Here is a 13,685-nt window from a genome sequence, read left to right on the forward strand (position 1 = left end):
GAAATCTCATGGATAGAACATATTTGCTATTTAATGGTAAAGTATAGCTTTTTTCTAGACCAGTGTTCCTTGACCAGAGTTCCTCCAAAGTTTGCAAGGGGTTCTTTAAGCAATGAGCACCTTTCAGGTAAGTTTCCACTAACACCAATGATCTTTATGGCTATCTATAAAGGTGACATACTTTCCAGTGGTCAGCAATGTGGGAGGCCTTCTTCGGTTTATCGGCTCATAATCAGCTAATAATTTGCCTTCATTTGTTCTTTCCTTCGCCCATTAGCATTTTTTAAAATTATTTTACACCTTTTTTTAGACACAGTGACGTTTTCACTGGGCCTATAATTCTCCTATAATCAAAAACATATCACATCACTTGACCTCAGTTCACCTCTCCAGAGCCCTCAGCCTTAATAAAAGTAATGCGGGGATGAGATTTGGAAATATTGAAATGACTTGATGAGTGGATATCCACCTAGAAGAATGGGAGTTCCTATGCAAGCTGCATTCGCATGACTTATTGAAGAGTGGTTACTTCAACTCCAGTCCTTGGGGGCCAGGATCCATAAACAATTAATATTTTTCTGATAAAAAGCAGTAAAGGGGAATTAAGGATTGTTAGTATCCTTCAGATTGATCCTTGTTATGTCCATTAGAACCTAAGGAGCCTTCATATTTGGAGAAGTTGGGATAAGGGCCCTGATTTATTAAAGCTCTCCAAGACTGGGGAAGATAGACTATCATAGGAAAACCTGGGTGATCCAGCAAACCAGTAATGGATTTCTTAAAAATAATTTCCTATTAGTTGGCAAATGTTTCCAATCCTGGACCAGATCCTGTGACCAAGCTATCTAGGGCACTCTCTAATCTTACAACTCTGAGCAACTCAGGTCCAAAGCTCTACTGAACACGTCTGTGCATGGACACTTGTAAAGATGGATATGATTACTGCTTATCTATGCCAGCATAGAGCACCAAAGTAGGAAGACGGGGAGTGCATTTACAGTAAATAAATGAACAAAAAGTTTTAAGATTTTAAGGCATATCCAAGAGAAAAAAAGAAACAGTTTTATATACATATAGCAGTACATGACTTTAAAGAGAAAAATATTGGGAGAAGTTATTTAATTAGTTTGAAAAAAGTTTGTTTTCATTTAAAATTCATATGTGATTTTGTTCACTTCCACTAACACAAATATGCGCACTTTGCAAGCTCTTATTTGTGTAGATTAAAAGAAAACCTTGGTTGATACACCACTTATTAGCTAAACTCTGTAGTGGCTGATGTTCCTCCCTACATAATGGGCTTGAGATGTGCCCTTCTGTGCCAGGTCAGCAAAGTGTTGTGCAATTATGTTACAGTTGCAGTACAAATCGGGGGCAAGCAACAGGAAAACAATTACTTACACACAGTCTCATTCAATGTCACTGTTCCAATCTGCTCCAAATATTTGTATTTATATAAATTTCTGCTTGCAGCAATTTAATAAGAATAGGAGAAAATAGTATTGCCCTGGGGATTTCAAGGTTTTTAACAAGAATAGCAGGCTTTCAAAATGAAGTTGAATAGTATGTGTTATTCAGACAAATACAGCTTTTGCTCCAAACTTTTTACACCTTATTTCAGCTGCAAATAACAAAAAATGTATTTTGCTATTGGATTTTTCGAATACCATGCTGCAGTAGTAAGATAACACAACATAATAAAAAGGTTCATAAAACTATGCAAAATTTAATACAAATAAGAAAAAGTCTATTTATCAAACTGCTGCTCCACCATTTTTGTTTGGGAGAAGGGGCAAAGTTTGATCGCTGTTGGGACTTGATGGCGGGTTTGTGGCCTAAACAGGGAGATCTGTAATACCTGCAGTCTGCCCATGACAGAGCTGTGCCACAACTGCATTACAGGCAAACAACTAAATACACAGATAAAACAGAAATAATGGAAGTTTACTCACCAAAGGATTTGTATTTCTTTCCGTTCAATTCTTCAGGTGCTTACATTGCTTGAATCAAATAAATATGTGGGCCACCTTTTTGTTCCAGGGTCCCCCCTGGTAGGGTGACAACGGAAACTCTTGCAGATCTTCACTTTTAAAGGTTTACTGTAAAATCCAACACACATAGGTTACAGGGTGAGGGGAGCAGTGTGTCCTTTGAGCACAGTTCACATCCTTGCAGTATATCACAGTCCCATATAACTGACATCCTTGTATAACTCAGGTGAAAAAATAATAGCTCCATGGCAGAGTGGCTGTATCCCTAGAGTCCCAGTCATGAATTTAGAGCACCAGTGGTATCTCATTCTTAGGGTTGAAGCTTTAGACCTCAGCCTAGCCAGGTCTCAGAGTAATCTCACTCCATTCTATGGGTCCTTCCCTCCAGCTTCCTCGAGTCTCAGGTCTCTGGCAATTTAAACATTAGGCAACTAGCTGCCCAGAAAGGTGCCAAAAATGCCAAAGGCCACAAATGTGCATCAAGGCAGTGACTGGCTGTCATCTATACCTAAACAGGTACCACCTATGCAGCAACAGACAACCAATCCTCACTTCCTGTGGAAGACCAAGTTCCAGAACTATTAAGAACATACCTATTTAATGTACAGCACTGCGTAATATGTTGGCGCTATATAAATCCTGTTTATTATTATTATTAATAATAATAATAATAATAATACGTTTAACCCATAAATACCTAAAGTTACCTTGCAATAGCTGCACCTCCCCTTTAATTCTTAATTGGTTAGGCTTTGGCTGCTCCTTGAGCCCTTTTATGAACGGGAAAATAAATTGCCTATCTCATGCATGGGCAGTGAGATCAGAAAGTTTTTTTCCCAATCTACGCCATCTGATCTCTGCACAGTGCGAGATAGGGTGACCTAGGAAGAAGAAGAGAAGATGGCACCGCCTGGCGCTCCCCCTGCTGGGCCAAAAGTGGATACTGGGACAACGTGGGACCCGATAAAAGAAACCTTCCGACAGATAGACTGATCTGTGGGTTTTAAGGTAAGTGTGATTTTATTTGGGTTCGATTTTTTTGGTTCACTTCTGTTTTTTAGCACTGCACTGGAATCTCTATAAAAACCTATTACATGAAGAACCAAGAAGATTTGTTCACCAAAAAAACTTGCCAATTTTAAATCAAGGAATCTGACCTTCCCTCAAACATTTCCTTGTGGGAATCAATTAATGCCATTGAAAAACATGGATTCGAAAGATTTCCATGATAGAATGTCTGGTTCCTTGTTTTATAAATCGTACCCCTAAAACTATATTTGTTCCAAAAGTTTAATTTGTTCTATGCAAAAAAAAAAAAAAACACATACACACAGTACAGTGAGCTGATCTCTAAGTGAAAACGTCATATGTTTATCATCCTGTGCACATCTCACAAACTCAGTCTAAACCAACCTAATAGGTTGTGTCACTACCACTGTTTGTGCTAGCTTTTTATAATTAAACCATTATTATAACCAAGGACAAATTTAATTGCTTACAGCTTTTTTTTCTGACAGCTGACAGGCAGTTGAATCAGATGATCACACACTGAAAGATGACTTATTGTTCTATGAATTGCACCACCAAGGAAACAACAGGGGAAGGATGGCTTGAAATGGGAAGATGAGGCAACTTACTGTTAAGTTGAGAATTTCAAAACCATCCAGTAAAATATACCAATATTATTGAGTGCTGTAAAAAGTTATTTTGACTGGCTTAACTCATGTTTACAGCTAAAGGTTTGGGAGACCCATAGGCACAGCTATGACTTGCTATTTTGCAAACATTTTTTTTGTAAAGGTTTGAGCCAGTACGGATGTTTGGGCTCCATTTATAAAACAAGGAATCAGACATTCCCTTATGGGAATCTTCCTCTATGTTTTTTTTATTGATAATACTTTATTCCCACCAGGGAATGTTTGAGGCAATGTCAGATTCCCTGTTTTTAAATAGAGCCCTTGGAGTCAGTATCATAATGAGTAATGTTGAACGAATTTATCAGTGTCAGTGACTTTCTATGTCAGTTCCATCATCAGCTTTGTCTCATTAATCTCTACCTAAATTAGAATATTTCTGTATGTTGTGTACTCTAAATTGACCTTACTGTGTATATTTATCCTGAAGAATGGATTGTAAGGTTAACAGATGGGTATAGGATTAAAGTTTGGAGTAGAGGTGAGTGAACTACATGTAGCACTCACCCCCTCAGGTGCTCACTTTTCATGTGTCCTCCTTCTGATGGGGAAGAAATGACCACACACCCTTGGACATCTTCATTCTAGGGGTAGTTTATTGAAAGTTCAACAAGCAGGGGAGAGGGCAGAGGTAAGCAGAGTGTACTGTGGTTGCAGTTTAAATCTTCTTGGCAGACACTCATAATGAATTTATAATCTCGAACTTCCAATATTCAAACTCAGCATCCATTTGGGAATCTTTCTCCCTCCTTCGCTGTGGGTCTCCCTTGATGCAGTGGCAGGCCTTGGATAAGGACTAGGGGTTTCTGTTGTAGTAGTACCTTTCTGCACACAGAGATGGACTTTAAAACTTAGCTTCAGGCAGTTAAAAATATACAAATGAATGCATCTCTGTATTGGGCACTGTATACATATCAAACAATCCTAAAATTCTTACAGCTTGCTGACAGTTGGTGGTAAAAAAAATAATTACAGTTCACAAAGTTTGCATCACCAAGCTTTTTGTTTGTGAACCCAGATCCAAAAAGATGGCCAAAGAAATATGTTACTGGGGCAAGAAAAGGTTTTGTTAAAATTAAATTCCAGGCGACTATGAACTACACACACACAAAAACACAGCTATGTAATCATTAATAGACAATTGAAAATATTTTTAATGCAGGCAGTGAAAACACATAAATCTGACCTGGTATCAGCTTATTGCAGTCCCAATAGAGAAGGGATGGAGTGCCAAAGGGAGAATCAGCACAAAGAGTCGATAGGTTTATATTCTAACATGGGCTCAGAGGTTGTGGATTGAATGGTGTTGGCCATCAGACTGACAACATCTAGAGGAGGAAAAAACAAATACAGTAGTACATTTTGCATTGTTATATTTGACTAGACTTCTGCTTTACAGTATTGTTGAATATTGTTTGTTTTCTGCTAATTGTTTATTTTAGGTGGACATACAAGAGGCTCATCTTAAAGAAAACAAAACAAGAATGGAAAAAAAGAGTTGTGTTTTTTTCCTTTAGAATAGCAGTCACAAACCAGGGGGCACAATGAATTGGCATAACCAGCAGTTGCTGTCTATGACATTCTCTATTTATGCAGATTGTAGAGTAAACAAAGAACAGTAATTTGCTCTCAGTATACAGGTCCTTACTAACCTTTCCCAATTTCCACCACTGTACCAAAGTTCAATTTCTAGTAAATGTGGTTTTAAGGAATAAATGCAGTTTTGTAAAATTTTGCACACTGAAAACAACAAACAATGTAACAATGTTACCCATGGAAATAAAAAAAAACAAATCTCCCATCACCATATCCTAAATGGATTTTTGAGAATTTACTATTTTTGAGCCCAAGGAACATTTTATAGTAAAATGGATACAAAGCAGTTTTGGGGTTAATAATAATATAGTGTATGTATAAGAGCTGACAAGAAAATGAATCTTAAGTGGCCTCAAACTGCTGATGAAGTTTTGGTACCTGTCACCGCAATTATATTTGTTAGTATTTTTCAGATTGATGCTTGTGATGTCCATTGGAGCCTAAGGAGCACCTAAGGAGCTTTCACATTTGGGGAACTTGAGATAAAGAGCCTGATTTATTAAAGCCCTCCAAAACTGGGGAAGAGAGACTATCATGGGAGAACATGGGTGATCTAGCAAACCTGGAATGGGTTACTTAAAAACCTGGACCAGATTCATTCCTGTTTGCTTGATCTCCCAGGTTCTCTCATGATAGTCTATCTTCTCCAGTGTCACACACGGAGAGACAGGATCACTAGGGGGCGCTACGGCTTGTATGGAGGTGGTGTGAGCCCTGAGAAAGGCCAAGGCACAGAGTCTAAGCAGTAACCAGGTCTTCTCCAGAGCTCTTGATGGCGAGGATGTTGCGCCACTGGTTACTGCCAGGTTGCGGTCCTTGGGCACACCAAGGTGGGCAAATCATGGTACCAAATCACAAAACAGAAGGATAGTCGAAGAAGGCCGGGGTCGTGGCAGGAAGCAAGCAAGATAGGTCAGGTCACACGTATGGGGTCAATTGCCAGGGAGACAGACACTAGTGACACGGTGGCCACTGTGGACACAGGGAACACAGGAGACACTATATGCAACAGGAGGCACAAGTAACTCAGGGATATCCACAGACAGACAGGAACACTGGAACGGCACAGGGAAGTTGTCTGCGAACCAACAGACGGGACAATGAGGGCTTAACGCAGGAGCTTGACAGAGAATACACTGAATTAAGCACCAGGTGAACAGGAACTAGCTAAACAGAATTAGGGACTCGGCACAATGGGGACACGTTGCACGAACACAAAGTACAGTGTGTAAGCTAGCTAAATAGTCAGGGCTGGTTAAGAGGCTATTTTCTAATTGGCCAGCAAAATGGACGGAATTGATAGAGCTTTGAAACAGACGCATGCCCAGCATCAGAACTGCCCGCAAGTGCAGGAGAGAGGCATCTGCGCTTTAGTAAGGAAGAGGTAAGTGTAACATCCAGTCTTGGAGAGCTTAAACAAATCAGGCTCATAGTGTCGCCGATGTCCATCTTGATTGAGAATTGGAGGCTGTGGCATGTGATGGTTAGGTAATGGGCAAGAATTAACCCAACGCAAGAGCAGGGTGTATTCTCAAGCTGTCAAGTCTATGCCTAGGATCCATTGGGGCAAATTGGGATCAATTTGAGGTCATAATATTTTTAGGCTAGGCCCACCGCATAAATAGGCTAAATGGCTGCCACTTTCATCCTGAAGTGTTAAGCTACGTACACACTTCCAATTATTATCGTTGGTAAACAAACGACGAACGATCCTGCACGATATCTGCGAACGATCGTATAGCACCGATCCTGTACATACAGATAACGACACGATCGTTCGTAGATATTGTACACACAATAGATGCGATCGTTTGAACGATACAGGAAGTTACGTGCACCGCAGGAACGTTCGTTCATCACGCATGCTCAGACCATGGACGATCAATGAAAGATCGTACACACGAACGATGGTCAACGATCGTTGTCCAATCCGATCCGCCGGTCCGGTCGTTCATTTCCAACGACTTTCCTCGTTCGTCGGCGTCGTTGGTTACTTTTTTTACGAACGATTTTTGCCCAATCGATCGTTCGTCGTTCATTTTGAACGATAAAAATTGGAAGTGTGTACACAGCTTTAGGTTCCCGGGTTTGATCCCCAGCCAGGACAGAATGTAATTTGTATGATCTCTCTTTGGTCATGTGGATTTTGATTGACTTTCACAACCCAAAAACAAACTAGAGGGTTATATACCTTCCCCACAAACTGAGCCTACACTGTGATAAGGACGACTGATGTACTCCTTTGAGGGACAGTTAATTATATGAATTATTCAGTATAGTCTGTAAAGTGGTGTGGAAGATGTCAGCACTATATAAATGCATAAATAAATAATGCTAAATTACATTGTCTGACACTGTAAATCATTTATTTATTTTTATTTAGACAGATTGCCGCTCCAAGAGAACCTTTCATTTCAAGAAGAAAGAAGGGGAATGTTTTAAATAGATGTACAGAATTATCCTTTGATAATAAACTGCAAGAATAAAACCATCATGGCTACAATGAGGTTCAGTGTATAAATGAGGCAATACATAATGAAAACACATGAGTAGAGGCTACTGGAAACCTAAACATTCAAATACACACTAAAGATCTTAGAGCCACCCAAGGGTAGAAAACGTTGGTCATAGATAGCATCCTTTGAGGCTTGAATATGGCTGCATACACTGCCACAATACAGAGAACATCAACAATCAACTTCATCATGAGAAATGTACTATTTCCGAATGATGAAGAATATAAAACAGAGATGTTGTGCTTTATATTTATATGCATGTTCATGAAAATGAACCCAATTGACATATTTGTTTTATCGTGTTTTATTTAGTTATATTTTTCCAAAGCCTCGTATGACTAATAGGCCACATAAAGCATTTACAAAAAAACTTAAAAAAATAAAAAAGCACCCAAGAATAGCAGCTCTTTACCAGAGAGAATTTTGAAATAACCCTGCATTCGAGCAATAATACTAAATAGGTAGTAAAATCTATTTTAATCCCCTAGTGAATGTTCCCAAGACTGCAATGCAGCTGACATTTTAGGATCTGCTATTCTGCAATGGCCATTTTGTCTGTGCCTCAGGTAACAGAAAGTGGTGACTGTTTTGTCAGGTCATATTGCTTAATTAGATAACAGTTTTCTCTAGAATTCGAAAATTATTTTGGCATATGACAGCGTTTTCACAGTTATAGTTTTTAATTTGGAAAATTCTAAAACAAAATGCAAAAGGCACTCTGAGTGAAACAGTATAGGTTATGTACGTATTACAAGAGTGCTTTAGGTCAATACAAAATGTAATGTCGCAAAGAGAATGTTGACTTTTTATAAGGCTAATATTGGCATTGAATAGATCTTAATTAGAAAGCCTGAGGCCAGGACACAAAATGGCAATGCACAAAGTTATTTTATGTCACTTGGGTTAACTATAACATTTTAGTTTTGCTTTTAAAAAAGGCCAAAGAAAAATATATATTTCTGTTTTCAGTAATTTACATTGATTGCTATTGTTTCACTTTTTTATAAAAAGAAATCTATCTAATATATTCTTATATATGTATGTATATCTCTTTCATTAGCATTATAAATTATGAGCAGTTGTCATTAATTGTTAGAAGAGGTCTTAACTGGGGCTGTCAGAAGAAAACACTAGGGGTTTAGCAAACAGGACCTTGATAAAAGGAACCCTCCCTCACTGTTGTGATCTGCTAGAATAAGGTTTTAAATGGCTTGTAAGGGTCTAAGCATACTCCCTTAATTCCCATATGGCAAATGGTGAACCAGGCACTGATCCCTTAATTGTCAGAAATAGGCAGAGAAATGTCTCAAGTTCAAATTGCTCGCAGGACATCAGTGACAGGTATGAAAAGTGGAAAAGCATAGTTGAGAATTACACACAGAGAACATGCTAGCAAGTTTTGGACTTAGTTTTATAAATCTGTAGTCATAAATACATGTTTACTTACAAACATAATTTGTAGCATCTGCCATTAATATGTCACTATGCACAGTAACTGTATTTCTCTATAAAATACCTGCTGTGTATGCATTGCTATATATATTGTTTTGTCTTTTTTTAAGATTTCAGTGGAAAGTGCATAAAGCAGTTAAAGTGGAACTAAAGTTCCACTTTTAGGTTTCTTTGATCAGGCAGGGTATTACTGTAGAAAGAGACAGGCAAAGTCTCTTCTGCGCAGTGTCCGCCACACCTGACAATAATGGCTACCTTTGTGTGTGCAGGGGATTTATGTCATCCCGACACCACCATTCAAGATGGCTGAGGATCGTCTCTGGGAAGAAGAATAGAAAAAAGATGGCAGCGGCCTGCAAAGGTTGGTGCAGATAGATGAGCCGCGCTGGATTAGTTCCTCTTTATATGCTATAACATCAAATCAACCAATCAGCAATAGATTTCTTAGTTCCATGAAATAAAATGCCTTTTTCATTGCACTTTAAATAAGTGTGCTATGAGCATAATCTAAATAGATATCTTTAAATACTGTAGATGCACCAAGGTACTAATCATTCATACCATTCATCATCAAATCAATCATCAGAGAAATGTCACACCTTAAGGCTAATGTGTCTGTGCCCACCTCTTACTAAATACTGCTGACTGACAGCACCCATACTGGCTGAGTGAAACAATTTATGTTGGGTGGATAATATTTAATAAAATTGATGAGATAATGTTTGTCGGGTTGACATGTTTCATGTCCATGCTAAGTGGTAAACCACAGTTTAGTGCACCAAATTACATTATCCAGGGTTTCCTATAACTGACTACAATGCATGCTAAAAACTGAATAACTGAACTTGCATGAATTACAGCAAAACTCCATAACAAATCCATGATGGGCTTAGTATTGTGTATGGCACCCATGATCCTGTATGTATTCTTGATGTCTTGGCATGCTTTTGACAGATTGTGCCCTAGGAGATCTCTTCCTAGACCTTGATCTCCATATCAGTCAGTTTCTGGAAAGTCTGTGGCGCTACTTGGCTAAGTCAGATGCACCAACACATAATGTCGATGGGGTCCCTGTTGGATCCAGGTTTGGAAAAAGTAGGGGTCCAGTCAATGGCAGCTCTACCTTCATCTTCTCAAAACTGCCTACACACTCTGGCCACATGAATAAAGGCATTGTCCTGAACCAAGAGGGACTCAGTAATCACTGCACAAGCGAAACATCTGACAATACATCTGAGAATTCTATTCTAATACCAGTGATCAGGGTATCAGCTGGTATTAGCTTTTACATGGGGGTCTGTGTGGCCCTCCAAAGATATGCCTACTCACCTAGATAAGACCATCACTGACCCACTTTCATGCTGATCATGGTGGATGATGTTGCAGGCAACTTATTATATACCATGGCATCTCCAAACTCTTTCACATCTCATGTTCCATGTGCTTAGTGTGAAACTGCTCTCATCTCTGTGGAGAATGAGGCAAAACAGTGAACATGTCAATTTTGGTTTTCTCTGGCAAATGGCAATTGAGCTACACAGCACAGATCACACTACAGAATTTTGGACTCATGTGCCACCCTCATAGAGTCTTTTCCAGTTAGTTTGGTCACAAACATGGCTCCAAGTCATCCTTAAAGCTGCCTTCCCTCCCAGGAATTCTGTGCCTTGTCCTAGTAGACATGCTCCTACCTTCTACACATTTAAAATAAATCACATGCCCACCCTCATCTGTCTCTTAACCCATCACTAATTAGCAACCATTCCATTCCCTTCCCTGTTGTGTACTACGTTTCCCTACCTCTTAGTTCTAATGAGCAGGGTTCTCCCCTTCTGTGTCATTGTTTGTACTTGTCTAATGTGCTGGTTTATCATCTGTAACACCCATTATTGTACAGCACTGTGTAATAAGAAAAATAATATTGCTGTTTAGAAATCAAACCAATAATGTGTTGATCATTGCAATTATAATTAATTAACTATTTTAGCACTTGTCTAATACCTATTTAACAAAAAAAAAATGTATTGACACAAAGCTTAGGAGTGATACAGACTGGTTCATTTGGATTCAATACTTTGATCAAATATCTAATTGAAGATAATATCAACATTATTAAAATAAAATATAATAGAGTTATGTGTTTCATAGATCTGGAGTAAAATTTCCCAATTAGTACCTTTTTCTTCATAAAAATGTTTCTTTAAAGTGGAACTAACCTGAAAACCTAAAAAAAAAAAAATTACACCTACCTTTACCTGCAGATCCCTCGATGACGCTGGTCCTTCCTGCAATCCGCTCCTGCGTCGTCCTGGAATTCCTTTTCGTCCTGGCACTGAGGGAGCGTCAGGCGCTGCCATCTTCAGTCTTTTCTTTAATCTTCTTGGCACGTCACCTGATATCGCACTGCGCAGGTGCGAGATTGGGTGACGTAGTCTGCTGTAAAGGAAAAAAAAAAGGAGAGCCGATCCCACTGCGCTTGCAAAAATAGCCTCGAGATTAGGACATGTGCAGAAGGAGCACCCAAAGCCTCCCGGGATGCGTGACGTAGGTATCCCGGGAGGCTCTCTGCTCCCATTTAGTCAGTCAGTCTCACCTAGGGTGTTGCACTTAATAAAATAAAAAATAACTTTTGCTTTATATATAAGCATTGTCTAACCTTTTATGTAAAGTGAAAATGTTGGGTTTAGGTACGCTTTTACATAGGTACGCTTTCAGGTACATCTTTTTTTTATAGTCACATTTAATTTTTGAAATGCAACCACCAACTCATGAACATGTATTGGATCCTTCACTATTGTTTAACAGTTCTCAGCACCTTAGGTACACTCTCAGTGAAACATTTTTCTACTCCTTTCCTGTGAAAGCTGTCCTGTCATTCAGCAGTATTTAGTAAGAGGTGGGCACAGACATATTAGGCCTGATTTATTAGAATTCTCTAAAACTTGAGAAGATGGACTATCATAGGTAAACTAGGTAAATTGGCAAGCCTGGAATGGATTTCTTAAAAATCATTTGTTAGTATTTGGCAAATGTTTTAAATCCTTGACCAGATCCATTTAGTTTTGCTTGATCACCCAGGTTCTTCTCCCATGGTAGTCCATCTTCTCCAGTCTTTGAAAACTTTAATAAATCAAATTTCTGAAGGTGGATACTGAAAAACTGATGCTTCTTACCAGACTAATTGCTTTGTCATCAGAGAGAACAGAGCTTAGTGTTACCTGGCTATATATACAGATTTTGACAGTTAACAATTTCAAAAGACTTTTTGTTATTGTAAGAGCAGATGTCATGTCTGACCTTTTTTATTCAGAGAATTGTCAGAACCTTTAAATGATCATTTTGGTATGTGACCTGTAGTCAGTGACACAAAAGAACTAAGGATAAAAGATCAATAGGTTTCAGGTTGAGATTTGTTACAAGGTAAATGTTGCATTGCGGTTTCTGGATGAATGCAGTAAATGATAAAAGTTGACAATTGATGCACTAATTCAGTATATTTGTTTACAACATTTGATGGAAAGAAGTTATATGTAAAGAACAAGATAAGGGCATTCCAAAAATATAAAAAGTAAGGTTCACTTTCACCAACTATAAAGAATATAACAAAAGATGTAAAAGGGAGATAAAATGTGCAAAACTTCAAAAAGACAGATTGCAAAAAAAAGTAGGGCAAACCCCAAAATTATTTTAAAATAATTTTATAGAAAAACGGAGCATCAGATCTGAGCATGTAGGCCCCTTAAAGGATGTTGCTGGGTTGTTTACTAAACACTTTTTTTTAGCTCTGTGTACACAAAGGAAAATGACAGAGCTCAAGTCCAAATTCAAAATAGCAATGTCACTGTCTTAAATGAGTCACAATGGCTCAGAATTGATATGATTATGAAACAGTTGGGCAAAATTAAGGTTGGGAAAGCACCAGGACCTGATGGATTACATCCACGTGTCCTCAAAGAGCTGAACGTAGTTATTTCAAAGCCATTATTTCTAATTTTTTGGGAGACTTTAATCACTGGCATGGTACCAATGGATTGGCGTAAGGCCAAAGTGGTTCCTGACTTCAAAAAGGGAGCAAAGTAATTACCAGGTAACTACAGACCGGTAAGAACCACATAGAGGTGTTTCTGCTAGAAAATAATATTATAAATGATAGTCAGCATGGCTTCAAGGAGGAAGTAAGTAAACAGGTAGACAGTGGAGTAGCAGTTGATATAGTGTACTTGGACTTTGCTAAAGCATTTGACATTGTACCCCACAGAGGGTTAATATGCAAGTTAGAGTCGATAGGTTTAGAAATGTCAATCTGTAAATGAATAGAGGACTGGCTTAAAGACTATATCCAGAGAGTTGTAATTCATGATTCATACTCTGAATGGTCTAAGGTTATTAGTGGTGTACCCCAGGGCTCAGTGTTGGGACCTTTACTGTTTAACATC

At 38.6% G+C, this 13,685-nt stretch overlaps 1 long non-coding RNA gene across 1 annotated transcript in view; it reads right to left on the reverse strand.

Moving 5' to 3' along the window:
* Nucleotides 1–4,329: 4,329 nt before the first annotated feature.
* The window catches only part of LOC140336333 (uncharacterized), an 11,383-nt gene continuing 2,027 nt past the window's right edge, over nucleotides 4,330–13,685 (reverse strand). Inside the window, exons 2-3 of the long non-coding RNA XR_011921868.1 lie at nucleotides 4,872–5,013; nucleotides 4,330–4,510 (exon numbers count right to left, since the gene is read on the reverse strand). This is a non-coding gene — a long non-coding RNA (uncharacterized lncRNA). The remainder of the gene's footprint in view (nucleotides 4,511–4,871; nucleotides 5,014–13,685) is intronic.

The sequence above is a fragment of the Pyxicephalus adspersus genome, chromosome 8, assembly GCF_032062135.1.
Source record: "Pyxicephalus adspersus chromosome 8, UCB_Pads_2.0, whole genome shotgun sequence".
In the NCBI taxonomy this organism is placed as follows: domain Eukaryota; kingdom Metazoa; phylum Chordata; class Amphibia; order Anura; family Pyxicephalidae; genus Pyxicephalus; species Pyxicephalus adspersus.